The 27,039-nt window shown below is 33.2% G+C and overlaps 1 long non-coding RNA gene across 1 annotated transcript in view; it reads left to right on the forward strand.

The window, feature by feature from the left end:
- The window catches only part of LOC137765740 (uncharacterized), a 724,300-nt gene that overhangs the window by 153,638 nt on the left and 543,623 nt on the right, over window positions 1–27,039 (forward strand). The window contains exon 3 of the long non-coding RNA XR_011074249.1: window positions 18,501–18,552. This is a non-coding gene — a long non-coding RNA (uncharacterized lncRNA). The remainder of the gene's footprint in view (window positions 1–18,500; window positions 18,553–27,039) is intronic.

The raw sequence follows: 27,039 nt of genomic DNA on the forward strand, positions 1-27,039 counted from the left end.
TTGATTCAATTGCAAATGGGATTGTTTTCCTAATTTCTCCTTCTGATAGTCCATTATTAGTGTATAGAAATGCAACAGGTCTTATATTCATTCTTCAAGACAAGCATTACCCTGATACCAGACAAAGACACTACAAAAAAAAGAAAGTTACAAGCCAAACCCCTAATGAACATAGATGCAAAAATCCTCAACAAAATACTAGCAAACAATGCATTAAAAGGATCATATACCATGATCAAGTGGAATTAATCTCAGGGATGCAAGGATGATTCAGTATCCACAAATCAATCAGTGTGATACATCACATTAACACACTGAAGAATAAAAATCATATGGTCATCTCAATAGATGTAGAAAAAGGGTGTGACAACATTGAATATCCATGTATGATAAAATTCTCAACAATGTGGGTACAGAGGGAACATATCTCAACATAATAAGTGCCGTATATGTCAAACCCACAGCTAACATCATACTCAATGGAGAAAAGCTGAAAGATTTTTCTCTAAGATCGAGAACCAGACAAGGATGCCCACTCTTGCCACTTTTATTCACCATACTATTGGAAGTCCTAGCCACAACAATCAGACAAAAAAAAGAAATGAAAATCATCCAAATTGGCAAGGAAGAAGTAAAACAGTTACTATATGCAGATGACATGATATTACATATAAAAAACCCGAAAGACCCCAGCAAAACCTATTAGAACTAATAAATGAATTCAGTAAAGTTTCAGAATACACATTTAACATTCAGTACATTCTTCTTGATGGTTCCATGTCTTTGAGAAGCTGGGTTTTTGGCAGTTGCTGTCATAGAAAGTAGATGTGAAAATCAATATAGAAGTGTGTGAAAATCAATATAGAAGTGTGTGAAAATCAATATAGTACAGGAAATAAGAATGACAGTATCCAATATGACTTAAAGTTTTGAGAAGTTGTGCAGTACTCCACAGGCATACACATACCAATAATAAGTAATTTAAGAATGGTTATATAAGAATGGAATTAAGAAAATATTTTTCTTTCAATGTATGTTTATTATTTTTTTATGACCACTATGTTATTGGGACATAAATACTTATTGAGTTGTTTAGAACTAAACTACTCAATAAATGGATCTGTTAGGTAATATTTTAGGTGAAGTTTGCTGATAAAACATTACTAAGACACTAAGGGCTCCAGAAAAAATAATTATGAAACACTGAGGGCTCACGTCAGCTGAAAAATTATGTGTCATTCTGCAACACATTTTGGTCCCACTTGACATTATGTCCATTCATGGTTATCTATGTTGGTACATATAGACCCAAGGCATTTTAGTTGCTGTGTATAGTACTGTGTATTGTTCTATTGCATTACTGAGTCACAATTTATATGTGACTCAGTAACACAATTTATTGATGCACATTTAAGTGTTTCTTCCCTTCCCCTTTACTACACTTACCGTCATTCTTTTCTTTATGTTGTCCCTCTTTCCTTCCTTCCTTCCTCCCTCCCTCCCTTCCTTCTTTCCTCCCTCCCTGCCTTATTTCCTTCCTTTCTTTTGTTCTTTTTTTTTTTCCTTTTTTAGTTTTCTATTACAGTCAGTGTTGCACTAAACATCTTTGTTAATATCTCCTTGTGTACATGTGAGAGGATTTCTATATTTTAATTGATAGGTTTAGGGAATAAACTTTTTTAATTTTACAAGGTAATGAAAAATTGTTCTGCAAATGTTTCTGAGTTCCCCTTTCTCCATATCCTCTCCAACTCTAGGTATTGACAGACTTTTAAATTTTTTATAAAAAGGTAAGAGTAAAACTGTATTTGCTACTTTAATTTTATTTTTTGCATAAAGTTGAGCTTCTCTTCATATTCTTATTGGCCAATCAAGTTTTATTTTCTCTGATTTTTTTTCATTTGTATTCTCTCAACAGTTTTTACAATTATAATGCTTATTTTTTATTGATTTGTTATAGCTTGTTATATATTCTAAATAGAAGTGATTCACCGAGGATGTATGTATTTTCCTAGTCTATTGCATGTCTTTTATCCATATTTATAGTGTTTGGGTTTTGTTTTGTATTGGCTTTTTGGTTTATGCTTATATTGAGATAACAAAGGTTTTATTGATTTAATCTCTGAATATGGTGTGTATCACTTAATATATTTTCTGATGTTGGACAGTTGTTACATTCCTGGGGTCAATTCTCTGTAGTTATTATGTATTTATGTTTATACATACACATATACATATGCACATTGCTTTATTTGGTTTGCTCTTATTTTATTTAGAGTTTTTGCATCTAAGTTCTTAAGTGGGATCAGGATATACTTTTCCTTTTTCATGCTCTCTACTTTTAGTATCAATTTCATTATCAATTATTGATCATAACATTATTCAGTGTTTCTATTTCTTATTGTATTGATTTCAGTATGTTACAGTTTTCCAGGTAATTTCCCATCTCATTTGATTTTGTAAATTGTCCTTTAGTTGTTCAGTATATTCTCTTAGATATTTTAATGTTTCCTGTATCTTAGAGATACATTCTTTCATTTCTAAAGTTTCTAATTTGTGCCTTTTTTCTTGCTTCATAGTTTATAATTAATATTATTTTGATCAGTATAGGTTTTATTATCAGGTTGAATTTTGGCAATTTCATATGGTTTAACCTAATATTTTATTTGTCTTTTTAAAGAACCAGTTTTGGATCTATTATATATTTGTTCTATGTCATTAATTTTTGTTCTAATCTTTATTATTTATTTCCTTATTTATTTGGCTTTATTCTGCTATTATTATATTTTTAACTTGCTAAGTTAGATCCTTACCTAGTTAGTTTTACAGTTCTTTAATATCATATATATGCATTAAAGGCCATAAATTTTCCACTAAGTATCACTTTAGCTGCATCCCACAGGCTTTGATATATAGTGTCTTCATTGTTGTTCAGTTTTAAATATTTAATATTTCCATTTTGATTTTTTCTTTGATTCATGGCTTATTTGATTATAACTGAGTTTTCTAGTTTCCAAATATATATGGGTTTTTAATCTGTATGTTTTGTTTTAATTTCTGATTTTATTGCATTGTGGTCAGATAACATGGTGTTTATGATATGAATTCTTTGGTGTTTGTTGAGTCTTCTTTTATGGATCAATAATTATTGAATTTTATAAATACTACACAACAGCTTGAAAAAAATATGTAGTCCTTGAGGGGAGAAGTTCCTACACATAAGTTAGTCCAAAATTATTAATTATATTGTTTAAATTTTCTTTATCTTTACTGGTTTTTTTTCCTTACTTCTTGAAGTATTTTCTGCCTCATGGTTGACTCCTTCACTTTGTTCAGTGTTCTGCTGGAATTTCACATTCTTAGAAAGCCTTTCTGTCAACATTGTTTAATGCAATATCTACTTCTCCATATCTTCAGTCTCTTTTTTCCCTACTGCTTTTTCCTTGTGGCATTTATTAGTACCGGATATTATATTTTATATTTATGTGTTCACTGTCTCCTTTACTAGAACATAAACTGCTGAAGACAGGAACTATGTTTTATTTACTACTGTATGTTCTGGGTCTAAAATAGTACCTGCATAAAAGAGGCATTTAATATATAGTTGTTGAATGAATGAACAAAAGAATAGCAGTTTCTGATATTAAGGTGACCTCATTTTCAGTTGAACGAGGTTGTTTTCTATGAGAGTTCTGATGGTCCTTCCAGTGATTTAGCATTTTCTTCTATCCCATGACTTAAGATCTGTGCCCATAAGAGTCTAAGGAAATCCTGATTGTTTTTGTGTTAATTTTTAAGCTTGGATTTTCTGTCCCCAAAATATAGTATAAATGCTGATTCCTAAGGTGACCATGGAACATATCTGGCTTTCATATTTCTTTTATGTGATTATTATTATTTATAACCACCCAGAGCACTAAGAATAATTTAAGTTTTCTTCCTGCTTCTTCAAGCCAGTCTATAGATTTTTTCCTACTCCTAAGCTTATGGGTAGTACATCCATTAATATGCATGGAGATGCTCCTCCACCCCTCTCACTGGCTTTAGGTCTTGTCTGTTGTCCACACATTGACGTTAATACTCTATAAATCATCCCGAATATTTGGGTATATGTGGGTATGATGCCCTAGGGTTCAACAAGGTTTGAGCCCCACCCTGGGCTCTAGCTTTGAGTTATCTGTTCTTTTCTGATACTCAGAGATTTCCTTTTCTGTCTTTCATTCTAATTTAGATCAGTTTTTAATTATCACAATTATCCTAAGTACCTGTGTATTTGAAGTGAGAGATAAAATCACATCAGTGGAATCTGCTGTAGTTACTGAAATGATTAGCATTTCATAATAAACTGTCTTTACTTCTAGTATGTCCAATAGGATCTTTACACGAATCTTTATTAAGGGTGTTTATAGCATGGTAATCCCCTTACAGAAGATGCACAGTAAGTATATTAATGTATCTAGCACTTGATTTGGATCATGTTGCCCTAATTCTTCAGTGGCTGTCATATTTCTGTGTCATATCAAAAATCGTATCAGATTTTTTTCAAAGAAAATATCCTTTAACAGTTAACATCATGCAATGAGTATTTGTGTGTGTGTGTGTGTGTGTGTGTGTGTGTGTGTGTGTGTGTGTGTGTGGTGGGAGCAAGGAAGAGGGAGACAGAGAGGTTAAAGAGTTTAGGTGGAAAAAGAGACTATTAGACTATTATGAAGAAAAAGTTTAGGAGAGGAAGGGAGATAGAGAGAGCATGGGGAGTGGGCGAGATTGCATTGATAAGATAGCTTGTACCTAAACAAGACAAATCTTTGGCAAGGTTGGTTTAATTCTTTTCAGTGAGGCAGATGAACTGTAGCAGAGACAATAAACTATTCTAATTCCAATCTGCCCTCCCCTTCAACTCCTTAAATCTGACTTCTTTTCACATATAGCTAAACTGGTGCTTTTTGCTGACACCTGAGTGAAGTTGAGAGGTTTGCACTTACACTCAATTTTTGGCACTTTATGATTTGTATAGTACTCATGTCTACAGGGGAAAATTGGTCCCTCTGAGTACAGAGTAAGTGACTGTCAGCTTGATTGTGTGTGAAAGCTCCTAATCTATCATGTGATATTAACAGGAACCCAGTATCAGCAAACCTGTGTTCTTTTGGAACTGCTTTTCTTTAACATTCTCTATACGTAGCAAGAGCATAGGTAATAAAGTTATTCAAGTCTCACAAGTGGGACGTGAACACTTCATTCTCTTTTGCAAATATTGCAAAATTTTGTGATTCTCCTTCATATCAGAAAAGAGAAAAAAATCTTTCCAATTATTTATTTAATGAATCAGTTACTTTATGAAACTTTTGAAAATGTTATTTTTCAGATAGATTCAACAGTCTTATTCCTATTGTGTAATTTAGTGGTAAGCTTTCCACATTCATCTTACCTGGGAAGGTCAAGCATTTTATGACCTCAAAAAGCCTGATCCTTGTTTTGTATAGATAATTACCTAAATGTTCCCATTATTTAGAATGGATATTTCAGCCATCTCAAGGTTTACTTTTACTAGGATTCTGAAGTGTTTTCATTTATTGAATACTGAATCCAATTGAAGCAGCTTTTATAATATTGTCTAAAATCTTATATTTTCATATTTTATTTTAAAATTCATGGTTGTATGACATGCTGATGTAGCTTAATTGTAAACTTTACATTTAGATGTTACAGCTTTAGCATTTGTGCAAAAGCCTAGTTGAAGCTTAAAAAATATTTTGACACCATAGGTTTTGGAGATTTATGTGGCCAGAACAGATAAAGCAGAATTTCATGTTGGAAAGGTAGAGTACAGTTTATTGGTTACCACAAATAGAAGGCCTGATAACTTAATGAAAGCTGATTGGCAGTAGGATTTATCATAGCAACTGTAATACAGAGAACAGAAAATGGTAATATTACTAATTAATAAATAATGCATCTCATGACAATGTGGATCAATGTACTATCATTTAGAATCTTTACCAGCCAAGTTTTATTTAATTGTGTAGCTATTTTGGTGTTGGGATACAATTTTGAAAAGCTTAAAATACCTTTTAAGATGGTTATCAACCTGAATCAGGTAAAGAAGTATTTAGTACTTCAGATATAGGAAGGTTTATTTTAATTGGGAAATTTAGAAGACCTAAAAGATGTTGAGGAAGAAACAATTCTTGTAATGAATGTAATGAAAATGTAGCTTGAAATGGCTTGACAACATTTTCAATAAAATACTGGAAGAAAAATCAGTAAATATCTTGAAGACAAAGGAATCATGACCAATGAACAAGATGAGTTTATTACAAACAAATCATGTCTGACAAAATTAATAGTTGTTTAAAATAGAATTGCAGAATTAGCATGGATAAAGGGAATGCATTTTTTAACTTCAACTGAGTATTTGTTGTAGCTTTTCAAAAATAATTTAAAAATTAGGATACAAATAATCTAATGGATTGAATATTTATGGAAAGACAATGAATCTACTTAAGACCAAAATATAGTGCCAAAAATATACCCAAATTGGGATTAGGTGGCAGTGACAAGGGTGACCTGAGAGGTTTGGGTCCCCCATAATCTCTATTGATCCCCATAAATACTCATACAATTCATGTAAAAGCAACATGCATATCACATAAAGATGGCTTCTAATACAAGTTCTCCTAGTACCCCTTCTAATCATATTTTGTTGCTCTGTTTGCCCTATATAGAAATTCCATAGGCTTTATTGATGGATTTAGATCAATGGTCAACAAATCTGTCTTACTCTCTGTTTTGTTTGTTTTTAATTGAGGTATAGTTGACATATAACGTTATATTAGTTTCAGGTGTACAACATAATTGTTTGATACTGTATATGTATATATTGCAAAATGATCACCACAGTAAGTCTAATTAACACCCATTACCCCACATAGTTACAGTTTTTTTCCTTGTACTTTTAAGATCTATTCTCTTGGCAACTTTCAAGTATACAATACAGTATTATTAACTATATAGTCACTATGATGTACATTACATTCCCAGGACTTATTTATTTTATAGCTTCAAGTTTGTATCTTTTGACCACATTCACCCATTTTGCCCACTCCCCCCGCCCCCAGCTCTGGCAACTACCAATCTCTTCTCTGTATCTACAGTACATTTTTTTTTTTGGAGATTCCATTATATATAAGAGAGATCATATGGTATTTGTCTTTCTCTGTCTGACCTGTTTCGTTTGGCATCATGGCCTCAGGGTCCATTCATGTTGTCACAAGTGGCAAGATTTCCTTCTTTTTATGGCTGAATAATATTCCATTGTATATATAAAACAGTTTTTAAAAAAATCCATTCATCCGTGGATGGGTATTCAGGTTGTTTCCAAGTCTTGACTATTGTAAATAATGCTACAATGAACATGGGGGTGCAGATATCTCTTCAAGGTAGTGTTTTCATTTCCTATAGATAAATAACCAGAAATGGAATTGCTGGATTATATGGTAGTTCTGTTTAATTTTTTGAGAAGCCTACATGCGTTTTTCATAGTGGCTGCACCAATTTACATTTCTACCAACAGTGCATAAAATATCCCTTTCCTTCAACACTTGTTATTTCTTGCCTTTTTCATAATAGCCATTTTGACAGTTGCGACATGATATTTCATTGTGATTTTTTTGTTTGTTTCTTTTGGAGCAGAGAAAGGTTTATTGCAAGGGCCAAGCAGGGAGAACAGGCAGCTCGTTCTCCAAAGACCTGAACTCCCTGATGGTTTTCAGGGAAGAGTTTTTAAAGGCAACATTTGGGGTGATGACTTCAGGGTTTATGACTTTCTTCTGATTGGTTGGTGGTAAGGTAACAAGGGTGGTGTTCCAGCAATCTCAGTCATCAACCTCTGCTTCTCACAAGTCTAGGGTCTCAGCATGATGTCACTATCCTCCACCTGAGTAGGGCCCTTAGTTCCTGCTGGTCTTAGAGAGTCTCCCAGAGAAGCAGGAGGCAACTGCAGCTCACCCTGGGGACGTAGACCCTGGCAGCAGCCATTCCTGGGAGCTTCTCCCATCACGTGGACATTGGTGCTGGTGGACACCACCTCAGAATGTCATTGTAGTTTTGATTTGCATTTACCTGATGATCCCACTCTCTATTTTTTAAATAAAGTTTTTTTTTGAAATACAGGCATCCTTGTTTATGTATTTATTGCCTTTGGCTGCTTTCCTGCTACAATGGCAGAGTTGAGTATTTGAGATAGAAACCACATGACCTACAAAACCTAAAATATTTATCATATGGCCCTTTACAGATAGTTTGCTGATCCCTGGTTTACATGAATTTTTTTAACCTTTAGAAGCATTAGAATTGTTGTCAAGTCTGGGCATAGGTAGAATATTTGTACACTGTATAAAGGAGGGAGTGAATTTGTACATGTTAGTACTCTTAGGGTTTAGTCTTAGGCTAAATCTTCTGTGTTTCATGGGGACTGACCCATCCGTTTCAGCAATAAAGGTCCAAAATGACATATGTGACACTGTCACTGCCTTCACTCAGTTCCATTCAACTGTCCTTGAGATCATAAAAGTTGATGATGATATATCAATAGGTTTAATGGGGGAAATGTGAAGGGAACTGTGACTGAGAAAAACAGTGTTGTTAGTCTTAAATATGGAGGCATTTTAGGTCTTATTCTGTAACAATCTATTTTGTTTAGAAATCTTTCAAAATAAGCATCATCAAATTTATCTTGGACCTTTCTCCCAAAGTACTTATATTAGGAGCAGAGCATTCCTCAGCCTGCGATTCAACTAAAAAAAAATCACCTGTGCATGGTAGGTGCTTGATAAATATTTATGGCTTGAATATTAACTTCATAATTACTTTTTTGTGTTTGTTTATTCATTCCTCAGATATATGAGTGCTCACTGCGTGCCAGGCATAATGCCCAGAAACAAGTGATTTGGCAGTGGATAGTGTATAGCTAGCTCTCCCTAATGTAGGAAGATGGGCAATGAATGAGTTCATAAATTTAAAACATAATGATTGCAGAGAGTGATGAAGAGTGATTTGTGTCAGAAAGGGTGGATAATGGGATAAAGAGTAACAAGGTACCATTTGAGCTAAGATTGAATGACGAGAAGTGGAAGCCACCATGAAATGATCTGGGAGAAGAGACTTTAGAAGAACAAGTTAAAAAACCCCAACCAGTTGTGGCCTCACAAAGGAACAGAAAGAAGACCAGTGTATCTAGATCCTAGTGAAAGAGTTTGTGTGTATGTGTGTGTTGTGTTAATTTAGGATCCACCATGTTTTGTGTCTGTGGGAGAGTGTTAGTAACAGGGTGGCCCTCTGTATGTTTTCTTAGGTACCCAAAGAATCAATAGTTTTTAAACAGATATGTAGGTTTTTGAAGTCAAATGAGAGTGATTGAATTAATTTTATTTGAATCAATTTTTGTTGAATCCAAGAGAAGGTCATGAATAGGTGTCTGGATAGGAATAAGAGAAGAGTGGGAAGGGAGAAAGAATTCACATAGAGTTTTAGAGAAATTGGAGGTTAACACTTGGTTCTTTGGCTCTAAGACTGTGTAGATTTCAGTTACATGAACACTCCTAGACACACTGTAGGCTCAAAAAAACGTTTGCTGAATCAGTGTGTATTGGTTTGAAATCTTACCTTATTGGATTGGAGGGTACAATTTCTGCATTATTTGAAGAGAGGATACATAATGGAACCAGATTGTGGAGGACTCTGAAAACCAAGCACAAAGGATTTGATATTGTAAGTGGTTGGGAATCATTATAGGGAATAAGACGATAACTTGATGATTTCCAAATATTTGTTTTATTGTGGTTTGTAGGATGATTTAAAGACAGAAGGAGCCAAGGATGATGTTTTATTCCAGGCATACTTTCTATTTTAACCAGGTTCTCATTCTCAGCCTGGTTTGGCTACATTGCAATCAATTACTTCATAACAGTCCCTGGGTCTAATAAAGGAAAGCTGTCTCCGTTACCAAGGTCCTTTTTGTTCTGTAGTCTTGCATCTGTATTTGTATTTGACTTTTGCTGTACTTTCTTTCCTGTCTAAGTGATCTTTAACAATTTTTCAGGACTCTGAACATTCTGCTTTATTTTGCCTTTTTATATTTGTCTCTCACTGGTACCTCCTTGATTGTATTACATGTAGGGAGTAATTCAATAAAAATTAAATGGAACAAGTTTAAAATGGAAAGCTTTCCTATGCAAACTGTAAGGATGGGATTTCCTTCCTTCCTCCCTCCCTCTCTCCCTCCCTTCCTTCCCGTCTTTCTTTCTTTCTCTTCCTCCCTCCCTCCCTTCCTTCCTTCCTTCCTCTCTTTCCCTTCCTTTCTTCCTTCTTTTCTTTCTCCCTTTCCTTTCTCCCTTTCCTTTCTTTCTTTCTTTCTTTCTTTCTTTCTTTCTTTCTTTCTTTCTTTCTTTCTTTCTTTCTTTCTTTCTTTCTTTCTTTCTTTCTTTCTTTCTCTCTCTCTCTCTCTCTCTCTTCTTTCTTTCTTTCTTTCTTTCTTTCTTTCTTTCTTTCTTTCTTTCTTTCTTTCTTTCTTTCTTTCTTTGTTTCTCTCTTTCTTTCTTTCCCCTCTTTCTCTCTTTCTTTCTTTCATCAAACTTTACTCTTAATGGAACTACGCCAAATGTAAAGGTTGGTACACTGAAAGCAAATCCTGAGCAACAAATTGGTTGCTATCTCCGTGAACACTCAATCTGTCAGTGAGAAAGATATGCCAAGAAAATTTTCATGTTGTGGCAGGTTTAGTCACTGAAGCAACTTGCCTGCCCTCACTAAATATACATTTTACTTTAATATTTCTATTTCATAGAAACTATTTCAGACTAGAAAGTAAAAATCATATAATCTGGTTTGTTCCTTTCTTCAGACAAATTAGGAATAACAGACAGTCTTACCTTTGGGAGCTGTTATTATGATAATATGGCCCACTTATCTTGGTTGGCCCTCACAATAATATATAATCATTCAATTTTTTATCTCATCAGAGCTATTTCCGAAAAGGAAATGAGGGGTCAGCTTTTATCATAGGATTTTCCTCTGAGTAGTTGACTCTGGGAAATTTACAAGGGTATATAACTGTCACAAAGGTGGTGTTAGTTTTGTCAGTAACTTATGAACAACTCCCCAAATGGCTATGTCTGAGCACAACACTATGAATATTGCTTGTATGGTAGTGAAGAGGTGGACTTGTGTTAAATATAAAACCATGCAAGAAAACCCATCACCTCATGAAGGATTGAAACTGGAAATGTAGTATGGTTTGTAGGAGTATAGACTCTGCAGGAAGATTGAATGGGTGTGAATTCTGGTTTTGCCACTCAGTAGAGACGTGATCTTTGGCAAAGTTCCTAATCTGTTTGTGCTTCAGTTTACACATCAATAAAATAGGGATAATGATATCTGATTTTGAGGTAACTACCTCTTAGAGTTTTTTTGTTTTTTAATTTTACATTAAGTAAGTATACATAAAAGTACTTAGAACAAAACCTGAATACAGGAAATGCTTATGTATTTGCTATTTTCTGATAATCTTTAGAAGTAAAGGTAAAAATTAAGTAGCTCTCTCTCTGACCCTGCCTTCTCTAAGAGTTACAAATGTATAAGAAAATTGTTGCCACTTCTAGAATGTGGAATGATTTGAAAACAGCACTATTTTGTTTTAAAACTCAAAGCAATGGTAGTACAATTGTCCTAAAAGGAGACATTATTTAACATTTAGATTAAGGTTAAATTAAACAGAATTGTTTTGTTTTGTTTTTTAAACATTTTACATATACAACACTTTCTTTTTTTTTTTTTTTTTGGAGGAAGGAGGGCTCATTTATTTATTTTTCTTTATTTATGGCTGTGTTGGGTCTTCGTTTCTCTGTGAGGGCCTTCTCTAGTTGTGGCAAGTGGGGGCCACTCTTCATCATGGTGCGCGGGCCTCTCTCACTATCGCGGCCTCTCTTGTTGTGGAGCACAGGCTCCAGACGCGCAGGCTCAGTAATTGTGGCTCACGGGCCCAGCCGCTCCGTGGCATGTGGGATCCTCCCAGACCAGGTCTCGAGCCCGCGTCCCCTACATTGGCAGGAAGACTCTCAACCACTGCGCCACCAGGGAAGCCCCAGAATTGTTTTTATACCCCTCTTTTTGAAAAAAAAAGAGACAAATCATAAGGTGATAGTTCCTTATTAGGGGCGTCTTCAAAAAGCAACTTTAAACATCCTTGTTATGTCTTGAGATCACTGTGTAGTCAGTACAGTCTCCTATGTCTACCTACTTAGAATTCTGTAAAATTAGAAGACAAGTGGTCTTTACGTGGGTTCGTGGACTCCTGGAAATTTTATTCAAAATTTTGTGAACATGTACACTTTCCTAGAGAAAGAGATTCTTGGTTTTTATCATCTTCTCAGAGAGAATTATGATCCCCCAGAAGAGTAAGGACCATCCTCTGAAACAATATAAATTTTTTGTCTTCAGTGAAGATAAAAGTATAATACCCTATATACCAAGGCAGAAAAATCGCATAGTATATTTTAGGTTTTTAGTTAAAAGGATCAAAATGAAAATTTTATTCTCCCTGGTGAACACTTAGCTAGCCAGAAAATTTAATTAGCCAGCATTTCAGGTAATCAATGCTTACTTATGTCAAGCAGCAATCATTCTTCAGTATATTAGCTGAGTTGGTATTTTGTCCAGAGAAAATGGTGATTATTGTCTACTGTTCATTCTTTCTTGTCCTAGTTTCAGAATTATTCACATTTGCAATAGTTTCATAATGGTATGTTTCTTATGATATGCTTAGGAGTAAACGCATTATATAAATGCTTGCTTCAAAACCATTATTGTATCAATCTCATTAATATAATTTAGTACAGAATATTTCTACTCATTCTGTCCAAAGGCACTGTGGAATAAAGTATCTGAAAGAGGACAAGGGGAGGTTGGAAGAAAGGGAATTTTACTGACCTCTGAAATCTTAAAAATGTGTTGTATTTCTTATGCACTTATGCAAATGTTTAAATTCACATTTACTTTGGTGTTTTTAGTTGCTTTTATTAAAATGTCTTAATAGAATATTTTTAAATAATTGTTTTATGGATCCTCAGAAAGGGTACACATTCCAAGCTCAAAAACTTTATTTAAAGTTTTTAATTGAAGGAGATTAAGTAAATAATTCAGAAATGCATTCTGTTTACCTGTTAATAATTAAGCAGGTTAGACTATGTACTTTTTATAGTCATGGTGTTTTAATTTATTTATTTGTTGGTGTGTTGGTTTTTAAGATTTTATTTAAGGCATTCTGCTATTGGGAAATAAAAATAAACTGAGTAAAGCTGCACATTATAAAGGAAATGGCTTGGGTTACTGTTAAAGAGACAAGTGAGAAAAAAAAAGGAGTTGATTGGATTTTAGGGTTAAAGGCAGTATTTAGTACATAATCTTTCTGAACTTTTCCCCTCTATTTGGAAGGGAAACTGAAATACCTAACAGAAAGGATAATTGAGTCAAGTGAATGGTCTTCTGTTGCCCTAGAGCTCTGGCTCAATGGAATTTGATTTGATTTTAGATGGCTTTAGTGTAGGGTTTAGCCAGGTCACTTTTATGGATTCTTAGAGAAGTCTACCGTAGAACTTATCAGATTTCTCTGGTGTTTCAAAAACTTTGATAATACCCAAAGCCAGAATGAATACCTCCACCTTCAGAAGCACCATTATGGATGAACTAGAACTAAATTAGTCTTTTCTAGTCTTAGAATATGTCTTATCCTCTTGACCATGTATGTACAGGTTCTTTCTTTCTGATGTTCTTTAAGGATTGTAAATTGGTTTTCATTTGACATCTTTGATCAGATACAACCAAAGTTTGTATTTAAATCTTTATTTAATGATGAAGACATTTTCTGTAATTATTGATAACAAATAGTCTTTAACAGTTTCTATTCATTTTGCCCCAGCCTGTCATTTGCTTAGTTTGAATTTTTACTTATTTGAAATTATACTCCTCCTACCTCTAAAACTGATGCTTCATTTGTTCTCATGGCGAATTTTGTTTGTCTCTCTGTAGTGGTCCTATTGCTGAAATTGATACATGTTTTATCTGTTTTCTCTTATAATAGTATGCTTACTGTATAAATATAACCTCAAACCTCTTAAATTTTCTACATTCCAGGCTGTGCCTTTCTTTGAAAATTTGATCAAATATGTGGACAATTAAAATTTGGCTTCTAGGAATCTAATAGGTACCATTATGTGTGATTGCTGTTTTATTTTTTTTTTAACAAATCTTATTTTTCTTTCCTTTTACTTTCTTTTTTTTTGCTTTGTTGTTCTATTTCTTCCCTCCCTCACTCCATCTTCTTCCCTTCTTTACCTCTTTTTTAAAAATCTATGCAGTTAATGGAGGTGGCCTTCACCAAAAATAGGACAGATAGACATTTTCAAATGGCTTTCTTAACATTCAGGAAATCTAATGATATATCATCTAATTTTTTTTCTGCACCATAGACTAAGTGTCTTGTTTTAGTGCTTTTTTGTCTTTATGAAAAGTAATTTGTATGTATTGTAGAATATTTGGAAGGAAATTGTAAAAAGAAAAACACCTATTATATCTTAATATCTGAGATAAGTACTGGGAATAATTTAGTATATAGGTGCTTACATGCTTTTTATAATACATATATTTTTTCCTAATACATATGTACTCACACATACATATAGATCAACATTTATATATGCATATGACCAAAAATTTGCATAGTTTATGTATATTATATATACACAAATTATTAAAAATTGCTACCTTAATAGCATTACCATTTTACAACCTGAATTTTGAGCTTAATGGTGTATTATAAATTTTTACTTGCCTTATTTAATGGAAGCTTATCATTATATCACATAAAATTTATTTAACCAGTTCACTATTATGGAGTATTTAAGTTATTTTAATTTGCATTTCTTTCATTGCAATTACAGATTAATATTGTTTCATATATATCTTAAGTTTTTTCTGTTGTGAATTACTTGTTCATTTGAAAAACTGAGATATTTTCTTTCTTTCTTTCTTTCTTTCTTTCTTTCTAGATAAAGACTATTAACACTATGAATATCATATAAGTTAAAAATATTTGTCTTTATTGTAGACATCTTAATTTTGTTCAAGATACTTTTGGATTTATAAAAGTTTTAATTTTAAGTAGTCAAATTCATAAATCTTTGTGCTTATGTTATATACTATTACTTACGTGCTTCAAAAGGCCTTCTTACCTTGGAGTTCAGAAAATTATATACATAAGTTTTCTTAAAGCGCTTTGATTATTTTACTTACTGTATTCAGATATATCAATCTGATTTTTGTTTTGGTGCATGGCAAAGGTAGGGAACAATTTTTTTTTTTTTGGTCATTTAATGAGTCAACTATCTCAACACTCTGGAAATGCAACCTGTAATATTTACCCCATACTGAAGTCCCTATGGTCTGTTCTACAGATCTGTCTCTTCCAATGACAGTTATCACACTGTCACTTATATTTCAGTCTTTGGTAAAAGCTAACCTTGTTTTCTACTTCTTTGCTGCAGAGCCAATACCTAATACTTGTTATTTTTTTTATAGTAATCTCCTATTCTATTTTATCACTTAAAAAAATTAAACTAGCTTTAAAACATCAGAAGTACTAAAAATAATTTTAGTTCAATTCAGTTCGACAAAGATTTATTGACTGTTCACTATACACCAGGCCCTGTGCTTGTATTAGGAACACATAAATGAATCAGCTGCCTGCGCTGTAGGGTTCTTGCGCTAGAAACATGTATTAATCTGATGGAGGCAGACAAAGAGCGTGTGAATGGTCAAGATAGTGGGCTAGTATCAATACCTTCATTTTTTTCTGATTATTTCTTACTCTTTTTTTATCTATGACTTATTGGCTCTAACCATTTTATATATTTTCCCTTTTTCCTTTCTTTTTAATCCATAAATGATTAATTATTAAGTGACATTGATTTAACAGAATTAGATTGATTTAGGCATATGAAATACGGTAACTGTCTCATATTCATATGGTCTGTTTTTCTAATTACTGAACTGATAATTGTGTCTTCATATTTTCAATTTTATAAATGTTTATTGAATTCTTTCTAGACACTATTTAAGGAGCTGTAGGGAAAGAAAAATGGATGTCTTTGACAAATTTATAATCTAGTGGGGGAGTTCACCATTTATAAAAATAATAGCAACGTAATAAAATAGTAGTTATTGAGAGTACTGTTTGCAAGCCACGATACTAAGAAAGGTAGTGTGTATCTCTTTTAATCCTTATAACAGCCCATATAGCCCCACATATTTTTTTTTTTTTTTGACTCTTTTCCTTACTTCACTCAGGAATTTTCTTATTGTCGCCTTCTCTGAGAAGATTTTCTGTCCAGACCTATCTAAAATATCAGCCCATGTAACTCTCAATGCTATTACCTTGCTTTATTTGTCCTCATAGTATTAATTATAGGACATTATTGGTTTAATGATTTATTTGCTTATTGTTTGTTTCCCCTGCTAGAATGAATATTGAGTGAAAGACTATGAAAAATGGGTTGTAGAAGTTTGCAGTTGCAAAAGGTCAAAGTTTAATATATAACATTTAACTTCTTTAAGCTTAAATTGTTTCATCTGTAAATAGATATAGACTTAGTGCCTTTTCATACATTGGTCAGGCTGTTGATTCTTTCCTTCAATAAATATTCATTGATCTCCTACTATGTAGCAGACACTATTCATATAAATGGGGGATACAGTGAAAGAGACAGGGCCTGATCTCATGGCCCTTCCATTCTAGGAGGGAAGACAGACAATAAATAATAAAAATTACTTTTATAAAATATCATGTAATGGCCAAATTAATTTCCTCCAAAGTATCCTTCCCCACCTCATCCCTACAACCTGAACATTTTTTTTTCTTTTCCATTCCTAGTTATCCTCTGTTTATCCATGATTAATGGTTATTATCTCACTCCTCCTAGCAGATTCTAATTTTCAGAGCCTCTTCTAAAGTTGATGTTGCAGAGTAAGTGTAGTATTACTCAGGTACCCTGACTATAGCAGAACTATCGGCTTCCTTTTCTGGATCCCATTTATTTATTAGTACAGCATAAGCTCAGGATCGCTGGTATGGTTTGTTGTTTGAGTCTTTGTTTTCCCTTTGTTTCTGCATCTTAAATATCTAGTCAGTTAAAACCCTTAGACCGTCTTCATTTTAATAGAACTTTTACGGTAGATGTACTCGTTTACAGGATTGGCTTATGTTTATATGCGCATTTCCATTAGTAAAACTGCTTTTGAGATTATGAATGGCTGAATCTCTGGAGATTATTAGTAAATATGACATCAAGGTCCTCAATGAGATTTCATAGCAAATTTAGAGAGATCGCTTTCCGAGGACATACAATATCAAACTCAATTTTTAATAGGAGAGTTGTTTCTAGTTAAATCTTTTTATATTTTAACTCACCAAATTGGCTTTAAAGTCACCTCAGCATCCTGCCTGCTTTACTGCTCCCAGTCCTAGTTTTCATTCTATACTATCAAAAGCATTTGGTCAGAAGATAGTTTAAAAGTGACTGATCCATTTGTTTGACATCCCTGCCTCCAAATCTGAGCAGGACCCTCCTATTAGCCTTGCTTGCTGAGACAGGGAACATAAAGCCATGTTCTAATATCAGTGCATTAGGTACTAAAGACCGGTTCAAGCTCTGTTGAGCATGTTACCCTCTACTCCCTGTTTCTTTCCACCCATTTACTTTTTATTCTCTTTAGATTATCTTTTTTATGAAAATCTCTCCAACCTCACTCATATTTTGAGGACAGGGCTTGTATTTTATCTTTGTATACTTCCTAACTTACCAGTGCTTACCAGTGTATTATGGGTAGTAGATCTTGGCAAAATCTCTGGTAATTAAGAATAAACAAATAAATGTAATAAAGACTATTGGAGATTAGTGGGTTTTTTTAGATCAGTTTTTTTTAATTTAAAAAATATAAATGTAAAAACATCTGTTTGTGTAAATTAATAAAGCTTCTAATAATACTATAATAAATATTCTGTTCTCCATCTAAACCCTGTACACACAGTGGTTTAAATTGTAAATTCATGCCATATTTTACTGAGTATTGTTCTGCACATAGACAAATTAATGTGTTAGCCTTTATTTTTCTTTTTAAAACTATAGATATTGGAGCTTCCCTGGCGGTCCAGTGGTTAAGACTCCACACCTCCAGTGCAGGGGGCTTGGGTTCGATCCCTGGTCAGGGAACTAAGATCCTATGTGCTGCATGGCACGGCCGAAACAAAACAAAACAAACAAAAAACTATAGATATTAGTTGGCATACACAAACTCAACTACCTACTTCTCATGACTAGTCATAAAGGTATTGTGGAAATGTAAATTGTTTCCTTGGCAGATTACTAAGTTTAAGTATTTCTCTTTTACAGTCACACAAAAAGAAGTGTTAAGAATTGCCCTTTGAGGCTCTGAAGACTAAAGGTAATATCCAATGATATTTTCTTCAATAGGTTTTTATCTTCCTGGAAAGTTTCATAATTTTAAAGGCCTTGGGTTTACTGCCTCAGGTCTTTTCTTTATTGCCCTTTAGCACGTTAAATAAAATTTTCTATGTGTACCTAAAACAATCTGAAATTATAAGTCAAAAAAAGAAGAAACCTTGTGTCATCTCAGAAGATGTCACCCTAATTGGGTGTTGCTATATACCCCTTGATCCTTCTATTTGGGAATGTATTATGGCCCCTCCCCTGTTTTTTAAATCAGTTTGGAACTCTTCCGATTTTATACCTTGCCCTTTTCTTAAATAGACACATTGGCTCAAAGTCAAAAAGTCAGTACCAATTCCTCTTCAGCAAGAGCTTTACAACTATTAGAAATAAAAATGCATTTTTGGGGGACAGTGAAACTGTGCAGACAAGATTTAGTGGCGACTCATAGTCAGAAATCCAGAATTTCAGGCAAGAAGTTTACAATAGACTTGTGTTGCTGCATTGTGTATAAAGAGCTCATAGGGATTGAAGAAGGTTTCTGAAACAAGAGGGGACTGTAATTACTTTGCTTCTTACATGCATGGTTAGATCTTCCAGCGAGAATAACATGGTAGGGTAATTTATTATAGAAGAGTAAATCACAGATTACATTGGAGGGAGATGGGGTGGTGTGATCCAACCATCAGTTTTGTGAATACATACACTTAAGCATGTGTGATAGCTTGTTTTTAATTTCTTTACACCAGTGCACACCTCAAACATTCCGTTTAGCAGTGGGATATGCAAATTGTTCCAAATGCAGCAGCAGTACTTTCACCTGAATGTCAAAACTGTCAGAGAGCTTTAAATCAAATCTTTATAACATTTTAAAAAACCAGCCAGCCCTAAGATTGAGGCACCAAACTCACTGCAAAAACTTGATTCCCATACTTTCAAAAAACTCCTGTATGTCAACAGGGTAATGTCAAAGTTCTCATTCACCTGCTTTCTAATTTTAACCTTTTAAGGATTTTATTTTATTTGGCTTAATTATGATGTTTTCTACAAATTAATGATAAATGCCTTGATTAATAAAACCAAATGTCAGAGAAAATGACAACTTGATGAAAAATTAATACTCGGCAATATTTTAAGGTACAGAAGTACTAAAGATGTACTCTTAAATCTCATACTTCATCAGCTCCTTTTGAAGGTAGGTAACCAGAATTTTCCTTGCACTTAAGTTTTCACAGCCACATGTGTAGATGCGTTTTAGCAGTGTGATTTTCAGCTGTTGTTTTGACTGCTAGCTGTTATAGATATACATACATTTTTAGTTTTTCTTTTGCTTCATAATATTATTTATTTTTATTTTACAAAATCAAGGTAAACTATATTTTGGGTTGGTTATATTGATGAGGCTATCATACTAAGAATCCAAATAGTAGTGTGTGTCTGTGTGTGTGTGTGTGTATGTGTGTGTGTGTGTATTTCAAGAGATCTCATGGTGTAAAATGTAGTAATTGGTGATTGGATATCTGCTACACTATTAATTCATTTGGTTATGAATATTTCAGCTGTTATATTTTAAAATTATTAAGTAAAAATAATCAAAGGAAAATAGATTTTTATGGAGATTTGTTTTTTTTAAAATATATTTTTCCTGAGCTTTCATTAAAAGACCTGAATACCAATAAAGAATTGTAACTTGCTTTCTTCTTATAAACAGTTGGTTAGATAAAAAACTGAAGAATAGGAAATATGACCTTTATTTTTTCTCCTTTTACTGCAGATCATGGAGTTGAAAGATAAAAAATATCCCTTGTATTTTTCCATCTTCACAAATATCAGGATGATTTTTAAATATGAATATTTACGTATTCTATTACATGTTATGCAGAAATGGTACTATGGAGGATTATAGTCCATGTTAGTTTTATTTTCATGTTTCAAAGATAAAGCTGCCAACCAAATGAGGGAAGGCACAATGACCTCTTCTGTGCTGTGCTTTTGCTTGGTTTGGTTGTTCAGAGATAAAAAGACCCACGTAATATACTGTCAGTGAAATGGACTCACTTTGACCATCTGTTCATGTAATGACATACCTATCAACAGAAATTTTTGCCAACTAATGTTAAAATCACTTTTTTCTGTAATATACTGGGAACTTCTGGGTAGGTGTTTCAGGTATGTTGCTAAGCACAGTAAGATAAATAGAGAGGAGTGTTGGTCAATATCCTGTAAATACAATATATGCCAATCCCAAGGGAAACACATTCTTCAATGGAGATTTCTAGTACTGTTTAAAATTGGAGATGGATTGTGCTGAATCTTCCCTTAGCTGGCTCTAGGTTTTATTGTTTCTGTGTCTTGCCTGGTTCCAGGCATCCAGTCTGTACTGGCAAAGCTACTTGATGAGGAGAGGCCACCAACATCTCTGCCTTGACTGCTTACATACCTGCCATGAATAATAAATCTGTCAGCTAGTTATCACTGCGTTGTAACTGTCTCTGTTCCTTCTTAGCTGATCACTGCCCAGAGGAGTTTAAGTTCCATTGTAACACAAAGCTTCTGTTATGTTTCTATACCTGCATTTATTTGTATGCAAAAGCATTCATTCTTCTTTTTTTCATATACCAGTAAATAAGACATGCCCCAGTTCTCTGACAGTTCTTAAATTACATAGCAAACAATGTGCTTTCCCCCCCCCCTTGTTTATTCCATTCTTCAGCCTCTCATCAATTTACTTCTGCATATGAGCCAATTCAATTTTATTCATTAGTTATAAGATTTGGAAATACTTACACCTACCTCACAATCCACAGTTTTATAAGTTTTTAGTTGAGATTATAGTTATTTGGGGTAAATACAAAGAGAACATCATCCTTTCCCCAAAACGAACAAAGGAGATAGACTGAAACCCAAAATAGTCTCTTAAATGCTTTTGCTTGGTGTTATGTTGTTTGATCCTAGAAATGAGGACAACTGATCCAAACTTACACAGTTAAAATCTTTAGCTTCAGGGAGTTGAGTTATGATATTTTAAACTTGATGCTTGAGTTAACACAGACAACAATCAGCTGATGTTCTTTGAAGAATCTAAACCTTATCGGAAATTTAAACAGTGTTAGACTATCTCTCATTCAACAGAAAAAAAAAAAAAACACCTAAAAATAAATATGTTTTCTAATGGACTTAAAATACATAAATTTCCAGTTTTAGTACTTATAATTAGACCATATCTTCTCTCTAAATGACTTATTAGCACCTTTGGAAACTGTATTCTCTCCTTTAAACCTACAGTATTTTATTCTGCAAGGTCAAGTAATCGAGACTTTACTGGTTTGGAAATATTAATGCAGCTTCCAAAGTTGCTTAATACATAACTTAAGTACCAGTAGAATGATCAGTTCTATTAAATAGGATTCATTTACCATATTTGTTTCCTCTGGAAGCTTGTGTTTATGTTAATTGAATAAAGTATGCTCATGAAACACACTGATAAATAGAGCAATCAAAAGATACCAAGAAAAACCATGATCATTGTCCAAGATGTGTAGGGGACTTGTGTTTCTTGACTAAATGCTGCATTCATTCTTCCTCCCTGTCTACCACTCCCCCAAATATCCAGGTCTCTTTTTGTATCCATTAGTGATGACAAGATGTTTTTTTATTCCTCTAATGAAGTGGGAAGCAGATTAACATGCTTTCTTCTTGGGAATTAGATTACTTATTGTAGTACTGCTCAACATATCTTTGTAATACTCCCCAACCCCTACCCACAACTAATTAGTGACTTTCAGAATTAGGGAAAATCTTAGTTGTGTGGTGGGTCTATATTTACCAGTGATCAAGGAAGTGTTACTAATACACTTGTCAGTGTTAAAAAAGAATTAAGTAAATAAAGGGCCAGATGGTCGAGCCCAGGACCTATCAAGAGCCCAGTATGTGTGGGCTGGTCCAAGGGAATGACAGAAACATTACCAGGCTAAGTGGAATCAGAGTTTGGCTTTCACTTATAAGAAACAGACTGTTTTTCAAATATGTTTTCTTATGATATAATAATTTACATGTTCGGATCTCCTTTGTACTAGTAACATTTGAGTGCATGTATTTCCCTGCGCATCAAGAGCCAACAGTGTTTACAAAAGTCTCCTTTCTAATACATGTAACAGGACATAGTAGCATCGAAGTAAAGCAATTACCAGGCAAGCATTTTTTCTGGTTCAGAGAAGAATTCTTTGCTCTCTCACAAAAATCTATGTTTTTACTGTTATAACTTACTCATTACACTTTATTATAATTGACAATAGACTCTATGGCTTATGATATAAGAAACCTGGTTATGTAATGTTTGCTGTAGTACATGGCCACGTGAGGAACTGGTAAATATCTCTTAGTGTTTTGTTGTAATAAGAGCATTATAATAAGTGGTTATAATAAGATTTAAACTGAAGACATTAAGAAAGCAAATTCCCTTCCTTTCCTATGATTTAATTGTCTTTACATGTATACATACATAAACATCTTAGTTCCCACTCTAATTTCCATTCTTTTAATTTTTCATCCATTTTAATTTATTTTATCTTGTAATATGCACTTTTGGAAGCTGTTTTAAATCTTTTTAGTTTCTAGAATAGATGCATGGGTCAGTGAATTGCTGGGTAGGTAAACTGACTAAATAAAGTGTACACTTTTTTCCAAATTTTTCTTCCTACAATCACATAAATAATGCTAGAAGAGATTAACTAACTATAGACCTCCTGCCTTCCTCCTCTTCCTTCTTTCCGTCCTCCAGCAAATATTTATTGAATATCTGCTCTGTGCCAGGAACTTCCTAGGGGTTAAGATATAACTGTGGAAAAAATGAGACATAGTCTTTCCCCTTTGGGGAACTGATAAGAAAGAAGGACTAAGAAGAAAATAAAATACACATATAAGTAAATATTATAACATAGACATATAACTAAATGACATTTTTCTGGACTTCTTAATTCTGGCATGAGTTAAGAAGTTTGGTCTATAATGGAGGAATTATCTTCAATGGACTACCTCCTTAATAGAGGTTTACTTCTAGATCTAAAAAATGCAGGCTGGCAAAATTATTTCAGATTATGTCTTGAGGGGTGGGTGGCCTTGGGATGAAGATAGGTGAAGCAATATTTGCTTTCAAGGTAAGTCATAAAGAAAACAATTTTATAAATCTGGCTTACTATATATGATATAGGTGACTTCCATAAGTATTTTCAATCTCAGATTGAAAAGTCATGGGAATTTCTAGTATTTTTAAAAAACAAAAATTATTTCTTTAAAGATTGTTTATTAATGGTCCAGAATTTGAGTTTATCTGTGAATTGGGTAGTAGTAGCAGTGATGAAAGAGCAGGTGATGGAAATGTATATTTTTTCCTTCTTCTCTTTGGACATGTGTGTGGAATATTTTTGTCTTCCGATTAGATTGTTCATTATGCTCCCGTTGGATGTGTGTATTGTTTGGCCTTCCAGCCTTGCATGCTCATTCAAAGGCATTCCAAGTCATTATGCTGGACTTCAGCCTTGTTCAGTAAAAAGGCCATTTCCTCCATCAGCTGTCCACTTGGACATACATTCTTTTTACTCTCAAAAAGACTTTATATGCATTCAGAGTATATTAGATGGATTTGTCAAATTACTCACAGATAATCAGTTTTTTAAAGTTATAATTTAAGCTATGACCTCTCAAACTGTGAATTATAAGGTTTGACCCTTTGGTTCACTGTGTGACACAGCATCCATTAATTACAGTTTTTAAAGGACATTTTATTTCAGTTAGAACTTGTGTTATGAAAATAGTTTAAGTATTTTCCCTTTAAATTTCAGGAATAAATGTTTACATGTAAAAAAATATATATGTATAATATGTACATTCAAGTATAATAAATAGCTGGCTTGCATATGCATGCTATATTCAAATATATTTATGCATATTTATATATTAAGCCTGTTATACATAACTATAGAAATTTTTATGTAATAACCTGTGAGTTAACACTAAGATAATACTTGTTTTATATAACTGGTGTCAGGATGAGACTGACTTTTTAAATGATGTTTATCAGGGTGAGAGGGACTTTATTACTATTTGATTCTAGGTTTTTTCCCTTTTTTTATTTTGCTGAGCAGGGATACAGAACTTGGTGCCTATGAATGCTCAGTGTCTGTCAGTAATTTGAAAGTTCTCAAGATGTTTCAATGTAGCATGATGAAGGAGAATATAAACTGGTCAAGTGGTTTTCGCAAATGTGCATAGCTCAAGGTACTGAGATGGAAAGTACATAGCAGGAAGGTCAGTTTAGGTAAGTGCAGAAAGACATCCAGATGTGTGAACACTTTGCTGGTATCCTCAGTATTTGAAATGGAGGAATTTAGTGTTTTTTTATTGGATAAAAAGAAGATATGCATATATCTGACAGTAGTTCAGCATACAGTTTTCTGTTGCTATTTAATAAAAATCTGATAATATTTAGATGATTTCTTCACTTCTAAAGCAATTTTTCTCATTTTGTACTAAACCATGTTCTTTGTTGCTAAATTCATAAAATTAAATCTAAAATATTAGGGAGAGATGATTACTTAAAAACATCTGAATATTTTTCTTAGAAGTACATAACCATCCCTTTGTATTTCAAGTATTTTAGAAATGGATAATTTGGTTTTGTTCAAATTCTTCTCTAGGCTGCTGTTAGCATGATGTATTTCATATGAAAAGTTAATAATTTAGATGATGACGTTGAAAATAAAGACCTCTTAAGAAAAGTGACTCTTAAAGGATCCAATGTATTGTTCCTAAAATTTTTTCCTACAAAATATATTTCCCTTGTATGTTTGAGTGTGCTACTTTAAGATTTAAAAAAAAAAAACAAAAAACATTTAACTTTATAGAAACCCCAAAAGGGGAAATTAATTTTCCAAAAAGAGGCAAATACTTATCATAGGCCATGTGTTTAGTTATTTCTAAAATACGTTTAAAACAGGATCTAAGCAGTAGAAAGTCTTTTTCTGATTAAGCATATAGTTTGGATTGCATTATTTTCCTTTTAAGCCCATTAGTTTGTGGTTTTTAAAGAAATGTTTGCCTCTATTTTTTTTTCCTAAAAGCAAACGTAAAGTCAGGTTATTACTAACTAAAGGTAGAATTTTCAAAAGACAAGAAATTTCTCAAACTAATTGTAAACAAATTCTTTATTTCACCAAGTATGTCTCCTTTCCCAGACAGTAAGCTTCTTGAGGGAAGGAAATATGCCTTCTTCATTTTTTGTGTTTAGCTCAGACCATGTTCTCAATAAATGTTTATTGAATTGATTAGCCTATCAATAGACTTAGAGAAACTAACTGTAGTACTCAATTCTACTCAAAATTTATCCACAACACAAACATAGCAAAAAGGAATCCTTTAAGAAAAATAAGTATACTAAATTTCCTTTGGATCACTACTACAGGATTCCCTCTAGGTCTGAGTATTTGTTTTGGTGCGTATTGTTATAGCTCAGTAAGGAAACAAAAGTTTTGTCCTATATGCTTCAATGAATTTAAATACAATTATAAGACAAAAGACATTTTTTAGGCAAAAAAAAAAGAGGGACCAAACCAGTGACTTGTCAAAATAGTTTTATATCTTAATATGTGAAATGATAACATTGAAGGATTAATATAATAAAGTCTTAGAAGTGTTTAATACTCTATAATTTTACACTAACCACTAGTGATGATAGTACTTAGTATGAAACAGCTTTTTATATGTATAGACTTACTCAGGATCTGAAATTTAGGCAATAATTAGCCTCTCAAATGGATCTGTTTGGAAAGCATTATAAAATAATACCTCCCTTCCCAAAGAAAGGTGCATTTGTGTTAAGGCTGCACTCATTTAATGGTGTCCTAACTGAAACAGGTGCCTTCCCTGCTTTGTTCTCCAGGAACAGCTTTATAGATTTAAGCATTGAGTATACAGTACACAGTGGCACTATTAAAAAATCAGAATGAGGCCAAGGGAAAATTCATCTAGGATCCACACACCTAAATGCAGTTAGTAAACATAGACACTAACTCTCATTAAGCATAATTAAACCTAATATTGACTGTAAACTGTTACTTACCTTAAACTTCTCTATAGAGAATGTAGAAAGGGATTAACCTAGCAGACTGGGACATTAATTACTACCACTTTCACATTAAAGTTACCATCAAGAAGGGCTATATTCATAAATAAAACATAGAAGGGATTGAGAGACTGAAAATATGTAAATTTACTTTATAAAAAGGAAAGAAAAGCCTAAATTAAAAAAAAAAAAAATAAGTGAGCTGTGAGTGATGCCAGCCCCAGCAAAATGGAACTCTGGCTAATTACTACAAAAAAATAGGCTGAAATAATCACAGAAATGTGTCCTTGCCTTCTGACTGACAAAATCTGCTTCACAGGAGACTCCAGTTCAACCAAGTCCATTTTTTCTCATGCACAGCGT

This window comes from Eschrichtius robustus, chromosome 6 (assembly GCF_028021215.1).
Source record: "Eschrichtius robustus isolate mEscRob2 chromosome 6, mEscRob2.pri, whole genome shotgun sequence".
Classification (NCBI taxonomy): Eukaryota; Metazoa; Chordata; class Mammalia; order Artiodactyla; family Eschrichtiidae; genus Eschrichtius; species Eschrichtius robustus.